Source organism: Camelus ferus, chromosome 19 (assembly GCF_009834535.1).
Source record: "Camelus ferus isolate YT-003-E chromosome 19, BCGSAC_Cfer_1.0, whole genome shotgun sequence".
Classification (NCBI taxonomy): domain Eukaryota; kingdom Metazoa; phylum Chordata; class Mammalia; order Artiodactyla; family Camelidae; genus Camelus; species Camelus ferus.
The window spans coordinates 41016160-41028621 of record NC_045714.1 but is presented as its reverse complement, the minus strand read 5'-3'; the positions used below and the strand labels follow the sequence as shown (position 1 = coordinate 41028621).

The window sequence follows — 12462 nt, the reverse complement described above, 5'->3', positions numbered from 1 at the left end:
AGAGCCTGTCACAAAGCAAGTGCTTGGTGTATATGAACTCTGATGAGGAAGAAGAGGAAGAGGAGGAGGAAGAGGAAAATGGAAGATGGATAAATGGATAAGGTATCGAAGGTCAATTTAGTGCCAAATTTCCCCCACGAAGAGTCCAAATTCTTGGGACTATGTTCTTCTGAGAACTTTAGCCAGTTCTATATAAGAAGGAAGGAGTGGAGAGCAGATAGAAGAGGCTGTTTTGTGTTTCCCTAAAATAAATACAGTGCCAAAAAGAATGAGAGGGTGATGTAACAGTCCACCTGCCCCTGCCTTCGTCCCTCTGTCTCCACCTTCTTCCCAAGTCTAGAGTCAGGAAGCCCTCCTAGGCGTCTGCCCCATGTTGCCCCAGAACTAGAATTCTTTAGGTCCAGTGGGGATCTCAGCTCTCCGCTGGAGCAGCAAATCCACAGGCAGGCAGAAATCTATACTGAACACACCGTCAGCCCATTTCCCCAAACTGATGAAAGCTCAGATCAGGACCAGGAAAGGAGGATTACAGAAAAGGTTAAAGCTTTCATTCTGCCGCCTTCTACTAGGCAGCGTGTGCTACACATTTCTAACAGCTGCAATTAGCCTCCTTTTATAGTTGTAGTAGAATTTAATTAAGCAAATTCCCTGCTGTGTGACTTCTGAAAGCAGGACACAGTGCAAGGAGCAGACTGGTGATAGCGAGGGGAAACTGCTGGTCCTCTCTGCCCAGAAGCTACTCCTCAGAACCACAGGCATGTGATAGAAACATTTAGAGATGACGGTAATAAAATTGAGATGGAGACCCTACTTCCCCGAGAGGTAGACTTACCTGCTGTGAATGAAGGGGTTGGGTTGGAGAAGGGGCAGAGGAAAGATAAATGAACACGGAAAGAATGAAACACAGGGGACCTGAGAAAAGCAGTCCATTAGGATGAATCCTTTTCTCTGAAAATGTGCAAATTCCCTGTGTGAACAGATGTAGCAAGAAATGAGCGGGAGCACCTTCGAGAATTTGATTATGCACCACGGCTTGCCCCTCAGCGGCCAGCCTCCCTACACAACCATCATTTGCTTATTTCAGGGCTCCCTGGCTGTTCTCTAAAATCAAATCTTCACTAATAACCATATTCAGCATTGAACAAGCGCTTGGTATTTCCCAAGGACTTCCACAAGCAGTAATTAGTTAATAATTCAATGTAGTTGAAGAACAGGCACAAATCACAAGTCTGCAAGAACAAGGTGCCTTCCCTGTTCGTGGTGTACAGAAAGAAAGTCTTACACCAGGTATCAGGGGTCCTTGAGTCCTGGAATTATATGCAATGTATTAGTGTGTGTGTCTGTGTAAGTGTTTATTATTGTATGCATGCATGTGTGTGAGTGCATGTGTGTTTGATGTATGTGCATGTGTATACATGTGCATGCATGTGTGTGAAAATACCTTCATTGGGTCCTCAGAGGGACATCCAGACCAAAAAGAGAAAATAACCATAGCACTAAAGGAGGAGCTTACGATATAGACTCAGAAAACTTGAGTCAGGACCCAGGTTCAGCCACCTACTGGTTGTCCTACTTTGTTCAGATCAACTCCCCTCTTAGTGCCAGAGTTTCCTCGTCTATAAGATGGAAAGAATTTCTTTCTCCTTGAGGTTGTGAAGATTAAATAAAAGTCCCACCGCAAAGTCAAAATCGATCAGTGCCTCTAACTCTCCGTCTTCCATTTGCTCCTTCATTCCATAGCTGGGCAGCAAAGACAGTTTAAAACTCCAAGTTTGCTCAGCATTGTGTGAAGAGAAAGAAGAGGAAGATGTAAGAAAAGCTGCAGATGTGGAAGAACCTGAAAGAATGGATTGTTGGAAACAGAAGGCTACTCTGGGTGCAAGGGCAATAGGAGGAGCTTGTAGAGTTAAAACTGGTGTTGCGAGTTTGCAAACCAGAACTTACGACCTTTGTATCACTTGTGATAAGTACTACCAGATCCCACAACAGTGGTCATGAGCCATGAAGAGCAACAGCAGCGTTTATCAGTTGAGCACATGGGTGAAGTCAAGTTCATTTGAAGAAAACGGTGACCACTGAAATCACCGTTCTCTCCCACCACCTCCTGTGTGTTCAGCTCCCCCAAGCAGGCGTCCTGGATGATGAAGACGATCATTGAGACTGTTGCAGGAGGAAAGATGCTCACATATGTCTTCTAATTTTCCTGAAATGTCTGCAAACTGTCATTCCAACAAAAAAGTATGACTACACAAGACACTGCACAACGAAATAAGTAGGGCATAGAATCTATCCTAATTAATGGTTTTGATTTTTAAAGAAATTACCCATAAATGTGACCATTGGTCATATTCACCAATATGTATAATTTCCCTAATAAAGAGACTTATATGTGTATGTATTAAATTTTAAAAATGTTCCATTACAAAAAAAAATAAAAAGTGTGTGTCCCTAAAAGGACCCTACAGGCCATTTTCTGCTTTGTGTTTCTTGCCTCAGTATAGAGATATTTCCATTTCACTTGCTATTAAGGAAATCTTACATCTTTGACGCGGTCTGCTGCTGTCTGTCTGTCAATCACTATCTTCATGTGGATCCGTCACAGAATCTGACACATTCAAAGGCTTGACCACATAGTAACTGAGAGAGACAGACTTCAAACTGAGATCTGCTGTCCAGTGTTCTTTCCTGGACACCACCCAGAATCACTGGCTTAAAGCAAAACACACCTGAAACAGGGATAGGTGGGCAAAGGGACCCCGTGTCCCAGCCACTGTCTTCACCACACCCCTCTGCCTCAAATTGACTGAACCCGCCAGCTCTGAGATCTAAGAACAGACAGACACGTCTGGGTGGGCGTGATTCAACTCACACACACCAGAGAAGGATTTTAAGAAGTAGAGAGACCTGGGAAAGACTCACCCTACAAAATAACCCTGGCATTTGGGTGGAGAGTTGATAATACTGATTAATGACTTACAGTGAACAGATCGGCTGAGAATACAAAATTCTGGTTTCGGAATTAGGCACAAACTTGAATACGTATTTAGAATAAGAAAATAAATTACAAAAACTGTATTTTTTTAAGTAACTGATAAAACTAATATTACAAAATCCTGGAAAATAACACAATGTTTGTATTAATTAGCACACAGGTGCAACACTATAATAATTCCTACCTTCGGTTGGCCGCATATTCTTTGATCTCCTTTTCATATGACACTGAGCATGTAAAATCATTTTCTACGGGGAGAAACTTACGACAGAGAACTCAGGCTTTCTGAATTATTTTTGCCTTGGCATAGTAGAGCAAAACTGGGTTTTTGGTTTTTTGTTTGTTCATTTGTTTGTTTTTAGCCTCACTGATTCATCATTGGAAATTCCATCAAAATTTTTAGGAGTGTTGACAAATTTGAGAACTCTTCTATCAAGTTTGTTTCAAAATAACCTGCGAGATTTTAGGGGCCTTCAAAAGTTTTCTTGTGCAATAGATTAAATACTATTTGGATGGGCAACATTCATGAATCAGGGCTTTGGGAAAAAAAGACATTTACCCCAGAGTGAGTTAAGAGGCCCTGAAGTTTAAGAGCTTCTCAGTAAATTCACATCTGATTGCCTTATAAAGTCCTGACGGGATGGTCCTCGGGCACCCCTTCCAAGGTACTGCCCATCAAATCTCCCTTTGTTCAGTCTCCGCCAGCCACTTGACCTTAGTTTCATCTAATGCTCATGCTTTCTTCCCATTGCCAGAACTTTGCACAGGCTGTGACCCCTTCCTGCTACCTAACTCTTCATTTCGCTAACTCCTTCAGACCCCTCCTTTAGTCTCCACCGTCACTCACTTCTGAATGCCTTCCCTCACTACATCAAAGCCCCCATCATAAGCTTTCTTCATACCATGCATCCCTCTCTCGAAACAGCAGGTGACAGTTTATATATTGTTCTGGGATTATTGAATTCATCTCTCTCTCTCTCCCCCAGGAGAGCTCTGGGATGGTGGAGATCACATCAAGTTTGGTTCCTGCCTTGTGTCCCCAGTGCCTAGTACACAGTCTGGCTCATAGTGGGAAGTTAATAAATATTTACTGATTGTGTTGGGATGACCAAGGGAGAGGAGATATAAATTGACATTGTTCAGTGATCTCCCTCTTCCAGGAAGAACAAAAAAAAAAAAAAATCAAGAAAACAAAGTTTGGTTTCCCTTTGGCTTCCTTTCACCTGAGTCGACTGCCCGTTGGTAGATCTCAGATATCTAGCCAGCCTCTATGAAAACACCTTCGTCCTAAAACATGCCTTTTACACTTTGGCAAACCACAGGTGTTGCTATAAATAGCAGAGAAAATCAAAATTTGAAGTCTGGGGTGAAAAGAAATATGGATGAAATGTTTAATAAAATACTTCAGCAAAGGATCCAGATGTAGCATAGCTTGGAGGAGAAGTTGAGGTTGGGCAGCTGTGTTTTCCAAAAAGATCAAATATCCCTTGCCCCACCTTGAGGTCCTGTGCCAGACACCACACCAGAGCACGCCTTGTGGGTGGGTCTGGGCCTGTCTACATGGTGGGAACACTGGCTTCTGAAAAGGTCTCCCCCTCTGGTCTGCTAGTCCACATTTCTACCATTAGAGGCACATTTGCTTAGGCACTGTGCTTGTAAGAGTTTTAGACCCTGCCTTCTCCAGGTCCAAATTGTGGAACACCCAGACATCTACATCCTCTTTAACTAGTTCTTTCTTCTAATGAAAAATGGTTAGAAGGTGTCAAATGACATGCCAACTTTGTTGCTTGTCAGGAATGGTAGTTGAGAAAGACTCCAAGTTGAGCAGGCTCAAAATCTCAAAATCATGTTTGATTAGCGATGTCTGCTATGATCAAGGGAAGGGATGGTAATGACATGCATGCTACATATTTGGTTTCCCTGTTCTAATTTCTAACATTTGGTTCAAGATTTATGATTGGGTTTTAGGCCAACTTTGACTTAAGTTCCTCCAGAGGCTGAGCATCTCCCTGAATCCAATTGACATGCTATAATATAGTGTTTCATAGTGCTGCCTTGACCCAGTTTTGAAGTCATGGCTTAAAAACTCTCAGTTCCCCTTCATGGGTAGTTTGCTAAGCCTCTACACCAACCATGTCCCTTACTGGGGTCCCGTTCTCCAGGGCCAGGTGCCAAACAACTAACTAGAGGCAACTCCTAAGCACAGGATCCCAAGTAATTATTCAACTTATCCAACCTCCAGGAAGTCTTCAAAATCCATTCCGGTCACCATGCATAAACTCCTCCTACAGCTGCAGCTTGCTGCCCCTGGGTGCAACCCCCTGTGTGTTTCTGCCTGCCGGCCTTCTCTTCTTCTCTCATCTAGAGCCCTAAGTAACAAACAGTTCCATGAGTGTCCATGTATTGGATCCCATTATCCAAGGAATCTTTAGATCTTAAAAACCATGTGTCTAATGGCCTTGCCCTGCCTAGTCACTATCATCTCTTAAGAACTAGACCCCTTTCCAAAACTACCAGAAATATCTGCATTTATCTCATATCACAAAACTCTTCGTTTCCCAGTGGAGCCTTCTGCTTAGCCTCCGCTGATGCTATTTTAGCCAAAACCCTAGCCAACGTTCACTCAGTGGATCTTCACTCTGACACGCGGGGCTGTTGTTTGGGGGGTGGGGCCTGTGGAGGCCATGGGGGGTCCCACTTCATATCTGAGGCACCCTCTCCCCCCTCTGAGAGCTCCGGCCCACAGATAGCTGCAGAGCCCACTAATGATGCCAGGCTCAAAATAACTGCAGGACAGGGTGTGACACAAATAAGAAAACTCCATTCCATCTCCTCATATTTGTAAACACTCTTCTTTTTCATCCTTCGCCTTCACTCTCTCCCAGGTTTGTTTGCTTCCTGGGAAAGAGACCATGCTGTCACTTTTCCTTATGACAGACTTTCTCCTCAGACTACAGGGTATAAACACTTTTACAACCACAATTGGTCAATTCTGAGAAAATCTTCAGAATTTGGTAACAGTAAAAGCTCTTGTTGGGATTCCCCAGGATAGATCTGTGTCACTGGGAGGGCAGACATGGGCCATGAGAAAGGGCCAGTGGAGGGCCTGAGGCAGACAGAGGGTCCCCTGATCTGTCTGGGTAAAGGCCAGATCTTGTGGAGCAGAGCACATCCAGGGAAATTCAAAATGGAAGAATTTAACACAAATTTTTAATGAGAGAATTTTACAGTGGCAGCTCAAGCCAAATTCTCCAGCAGCGGTGTCCCACTGGGAGGACAGTTTCTATTTCTCTTTTTGTTTGTTTGTTTTGTTTTTTATGAAGGGGAGGTAATTAGATTTATTCATTGATTTCTGTTTGGAGGAGGCACTGGGGATTGAAACCAGGACCTCTTGCAGGCTGAGCATGCGCTCTACCACTTGAGCTAAACCCTCCCCCGAAGTTTCTATTTCTTGAAGCCACCATTACAGCTGACCAGGATGGAGAAGGTCTAGGGCACATATGCCGTGAAGACTTTGTAAAAGAACCAAGGACTCTGATCCTGGAAAAGGGATTATCTGTGCTCAGGAAGAAGGAATTAGGGCAGTCTCTTTATTTTGAGATGACGATGATACAACAATGATAATGTCTACAGAAGGTGTACATGTGCCAGACACTGAGTTCTTGAACCTCCCAGCAACATACCTCATAGGGCAGGTGCAAGCATTATGCTCCTTGAACAAATGAGGAAACCAAGGACCAGAGACCTGGAATGACTTTCCAGCTCACATGGTAATAGCCGCCGGAGTCAGGATTCAAACCCAGACCAACCTGGCACGAGAAGCATGCCTCTTAGCCACTGTTCCACCTTGCAAGGAACACGTGTCTGTTGTGATGCCAATCTGGGTTCCATTGGGTCTTATCCAGTGAGACCGCCCAAACTTTAGTTCCTCTAGTCAAGGTAACTGGCACTGGAGAAGCCTCTGTAACTGCAGCCATATTGATCTACAGAATAACGGAAAGATCAACCTTCAAGATCTATTTTTATGTGGGAAGCAAGCTGGAGAAAAGCGTGTGCTTTGATTTGAGTTACCCAAGAAGCAGACCAGGAGACAAAGATTTGAGCACATGTAGTTTATGTGAGCAGTGATCCTAGAAAACTAGTAAGGCTCTGAGAAAGTGAGGCTGGGGAGGAAGAGAAGGCCAATGTGTTTTCAAGCAGGTTTCCATGGTGGGCAACTGGGGCTTCATGCTACGGGAGAACTCTGGGAGACCGTGTAGAGCATCCAGTTGTGTCTATTTGACTTGGAACCGTGTACACATTTTACATAATTATAAAGTAATTTTATAATTAATTGTATAGATTCATGTGTATTATTTATGTATTAAATTATAATTTTATAACTGCACTTTTGAAAGGCAATCCTTATAAAAAGTTAAAAATTAAATAAATGAATACATCTAGCTACTGAGCTGGAGGTACAATCACACAGATAAAACTATGTCAGGTGGTTTTAAGAGAGAATAATCTGTTGTTCATCCCTTTTGGGATATGCCCAGCCTGGTGAATTTAAGAAAAAAAAAAAACTTAAGCTGTGTAAGCTGTGTTCCATAATCATGTCATTGGTGAGAGTGTTACTCTGAGACAGTTGAGTAGATATAAAACAAGTGTGGTCGCCTTTGGGTTCTGAAACATTCGACAAGAAAAACAGGAAATGCAGATATAAGATCAAAAAAGGTAAGTAAAAATGATATCAACTCTTAGTTGGAAGTTTCCATGTAAATTCAAGATGTGTTTTCTCTTTAACCAAAATATGTATGCCCTACCTGTATCCACCAAAAAGCCCTAGAAACAGTGATGGACCCAGTAATAATGAGCACCTCAATACCAAATTGTGGGTGTATAAGTGTCATTCTCCACTGAAAGAAACAAGGGCTGTCTAGGTTTGGAAGAGGAAATACACAAGATGAGCCTGAAGTATATTGTCAAGCCAGGCAGCAAGAAGCTACCAAAAAACATGTGGTCATGTCAGAGAGCCTCAAAAGTCAACTTAAAGAGTTGCCTGTTGACCAAACCCAGGAGAATCTGATCTCAGTAAGAGAACAACTGTGATGCATTGAAATCCATCAGATACTTGAAAATCCATGAGCACAAAATGATAGTTGTAACAAAATAAGCTCATAGGTGTCTTACATCCAACAGCAGAGAGCCAATTCATTATTTTGAAAACTAGAAAATAAAGGGAAAGAAATCAAGCGTTAACTGATATTTCCCATATAAACTACATCTCAGGATGACAATGGTTGATGAGAAGCTTTTCTTTAAAAAGTGATTCAGAAAATGAACGAAAAAGAATGATGAGATTAAAATGATTGTCGATTAAAATAACCATCAGGGGTCACTAGCATCATGAGAGTCAACCAGACTTTCTAATAACCAGGATCATGAAGTACAAAGTATTCTTGCCAAAAAACAAAACCTGAATCTGATCAAAATTCTAAATCTAACTACTAATTTACAGGAAATACCAGGGGCAAAGGAACACGTTAAACCACACCACTGAAATGCAAACAGCAAAATGCAGACTGTGGGGAATTCTTTAAGACAAACAACCCAGTTTTTTCAACAAGTAAATCTCAAGGGTAAAAAGTAGATCAAAAGAGACTCAAAATATGTATGAGCCAATTGCAATATGTGGACCTCATTGGGATCCTGATTCAAACAAGTAAGTTACCTTTTAAATTATATAATAAAATTAAGAAATTTGAACAGATTGGGTAACAAATAATTATTATTTATATTTTAGGTACGATCAAAATATTTTGCTTGTTTTTAAAAAATAATCTGTATATTCTAGAGATACATACTGAAGCAGTTAGAGATGAAATGATATTTGGGATTTGCTTCAAAATAATACAGGAAGGAAGGACGAGATGTGTGGACAATACAGAAAAGCAAGATTGGGCACTAATTTTTTCAGTTGGGTGAAGGGTGCATGAAGGTCTATTATGCAATCCTGTCGGCCTGATTTCTACTTAATATTTTTCATCATAAAAGTTAAAGTTACACACACACACACACACACACACACACAAACACACACATACACACTTTAAAAATAACATCAGTGGCCAATTTTGCTCCAGAGAGGAAGGGGTGGAACTGAGCTAGGCAGAAGCAAGTCTGGAGCAAGCAGAGTCAGTCCAGAGCATCCTTTGATGCTGTAGAAGAGACAGGTTTGGTGTCATCCAGGATCGTGAAGACCTCACCGAGCTGCAACGGGAAGGACTTAGGAGCCTGGACCTTGGCCTCAGGCAGGTTACCCAGCTCCATCACTCAGTTACATAGAGGTGCTCCAGTGTCCTCATCTGATGGGTGGGGATCACAGCAGTAGCCACCTCACCCACAGCAGAGAGGCTTGGGTGAGCTGATGCATGGGTGATGCTTAGCAAAGCTCCTAGCTCCTACACAATTAGTCATTGGTATAATTACCTCCATCTTCCCTGTGAGCTGCCATGGCCCAAGCAGATGTTGCTGGCACAGTAACTCAGAGGAACCACAACTGTTGCCCCGACTCCAGACCTGTCTGCATCTCTCACTGGTCATCCTTGGCACCTTCCTGTTATAGTCGTCAACTGGAAAGATGAATGAAGCACTCATCTCAAAACCTCCATTTTTCAGAGCCCCCATTCTCCCTGACTCCCTCTCTCCCTCCCGATTTTCCTTCTATCCTTTCTTCTTTCCTTCTTTCCCCAAAGCAGCACTTTCCACCGTGACAAGTGAAGCAATAATCTAAGCAATAATTTAACTCCTTGCTTCCTACTTAAAAATGCCCTAATTACCGGGTAATGGGTCCACAGAGGCATTTGGGCTGGGTGAGCTCTGCCCTGCAGACACAGCTATAGTTCATCTGTCTGCTCCCTAATAGCACTCTAAAGTTCACCCTTATAAACATGTCACTAAGCCTGTAATTGAGTGACTGGTCATTAGGTTCCACGAGCCGTACCTGTGGGTCACCGATCACTCAGGGGTGATGGATCTTTCTGGCCACAGAGCTCTCTGTCACCTCTGAGCAGGGCATTACTCTCCAGGAGGACTACAGCAAGCCCCGGTGGGCTTCTTAACCATGGACTTCCACGGGAGAGGGCCAGATGGAGGACCGAGTAGGTAAGAACATACATCCTCCTGCTTCCCTCACTGACTCTCCCAGAAGCCTGTCTTCAGAGGTCTAGTAGGAGACACTGAAGCTAAAAGACACTGGGAGGCAATAAGGATTCAGTGCAAGAATAATTGCTCTGTGGAGTTAAAGTCAATTTGAGAATGGAGGTATTGTAAGACAAGAGGGGTAAAGGATTGGAGATTTGTGTTATTAGACTTAGCTTACTGTAACAAAAACATCTGTCACCTCTGAGCTGTGTTCCCTTGAGTAAGTCACTTGACTTCTCTGTTCCTTGATGTCCTCATTCATGAAATAGCGATGGTAGTACCTGCTTCCTTCCCAGGATTGTGCTGAAGATTATCTGAGATGATACATACCAAAGTGTTTAACAGTGTCCAACATCCAGTAGGCAATCAGTATTAGTTCATTCAAAATAAATTTACTATTTTCCTCTGCTTCCATAAGAGATGCTCTTTTGTCTTTTTGATGATAATGGAGACAGAATAACATAGTGGCTAAGGCACAGGCTCTAAAGTTAGGCTGATTAGACTCCAATTCTGCCTCTACCACTTAATCGCTGTGTGACCCTGAGTAAGTTACTTAACTTCTCTGAGCCTCAGCTGCCTCCTTTGTAAAATGGGACATAGGAAAATACTAATAGTTACCAGGGGGGAAAGGGGAGAGTGGCGGGATAAACTGGGGGTTCAGGATTTGAAGATACAAACTACTGAGTATAAAATAGATAAACAACAAGGTCCTACTGTATAGCACAGGGAACTATATTCAATATCATGTCATCCTCAGCCTGTGTCTCACTGTTTAGAAATGCAGCCTCCACTAGTAGTTTACAAGAACCTGGTCTGGGGAACATCAATCATAGGATGACGGAGGAGAGTCCTATGGAAGGTCACCAGTCCTCTTCTCACATATCAAGCCCCAACACTTGGACCCCACTGAGAGCTGACAGCTGATCTATAGGGTTTAAGTCCAATCAAGACTGTGATTTCTCTATATGAAGGACCCCTTCAATCTGATCTGTATGCTCTCTTTCCCAGACACTGGGAAAAACTCTGCTTTCTTCCAGAATATCTGTACTATGCCTTATATCTAAGATGGCATGAGTTGACCCAGAAATAGTAATGATTACTATCTTATATTGAGTTCTATGGGTCAATCTCAATTACAAAGTTAGATTAAAAAACACAAGTTCTACTATGTGTCCAGTTATCTGCTTTATTGGATTATTGAATTTATATAATAATGAATACTATCATTACTCCTATTTTGCAGATGGGAAAACTGAGGACCAGAGAGGAATCAAATCAGTAAGTGACAGAGATGGATTTTGAACCCAAGCCATTGGATTACAGACACTAAACTTTAAACCACTAAACTACATGTAATTACATGTTGATTTCTTTTATTGAGATGAGCATATTACAAAATATAGTATTTTTGTTGAATTGTATACATACTATATATATGACTGTATGGGCTATCCGTAGTAGAAATTCAGAAATTTTTTATTTTCAGCTTTGTGCTTTCCTTATTGAATTTTTACTGTGAGCATGCGTTACTTTAAGGTTAATTCATTTGGCTTATTGCAAATATTTATGTAAGTAAAGGGAATAATATAACAAAACTCCATACTCACCACTCAGATTTAACAAATACTATTTTGTTACATTGGCTTCATTTTTTTTTTTAAGAAATAAAACATTCCAGATAGAAATGAGAAACTTCCCGTTCCCCAATCGCATCTTTTTTAAAATTTCTTTTTTGTGGAGGGGGAGAGATGGTAACTAGGTTTTTATTTATTTGTTTTAATGGAAGTACTGAGGACTGAGCCCAGGACCTCATGCACGCTAAGCATGTGCTCTACCACTGAGCTAGACCCTGACTCCCACCATTACATCTTTATCTTCTCTTTATGCCTCCAAACACCAGTACCCTGAAGTTGGAGTATTACCTTCTCATCTGTGTTTTTATGTCTTTACAACATATGTATATATTCACATCCAACAAAAACACACTACATATGTATGTTTCTATAAATAACATATAGTAATCCTGCTGGCTTTTCATGTGTATCTTCCTTCTCCAGGCATCTGCAGCTGGCTTTTCTCTCCTCTGCTAAGTTATTCACTACATTTCAATCCACATTTTGTCAAACTTGTATGGATCAAGATTACAGATGCCTCCCATTTTGTATTTCTGTTTATTGTTCTTTGTATTATTTTAAGATGCTTTCAAAAGGAGGAGGGGAGTATGAAGCTAGATATTTCTGATTCTTTTTGTGCATCTACATTAATGAGCATATAGTTTTCTTCTT

General features: G+C 41.8%; 1 pseudogene; it reads left to right on the top strand.

Annotated features, from left to right (window-relative positions):
- Nucleotides 1–778: 778 nt before the first annotated feature.
- Nucleotides 779–2272, top strand: LOC116657808 (annotated as a pseudogene).
- The last annotated feature ends 10190 nt before the right edge of the window (nt 2273–12462 follow it).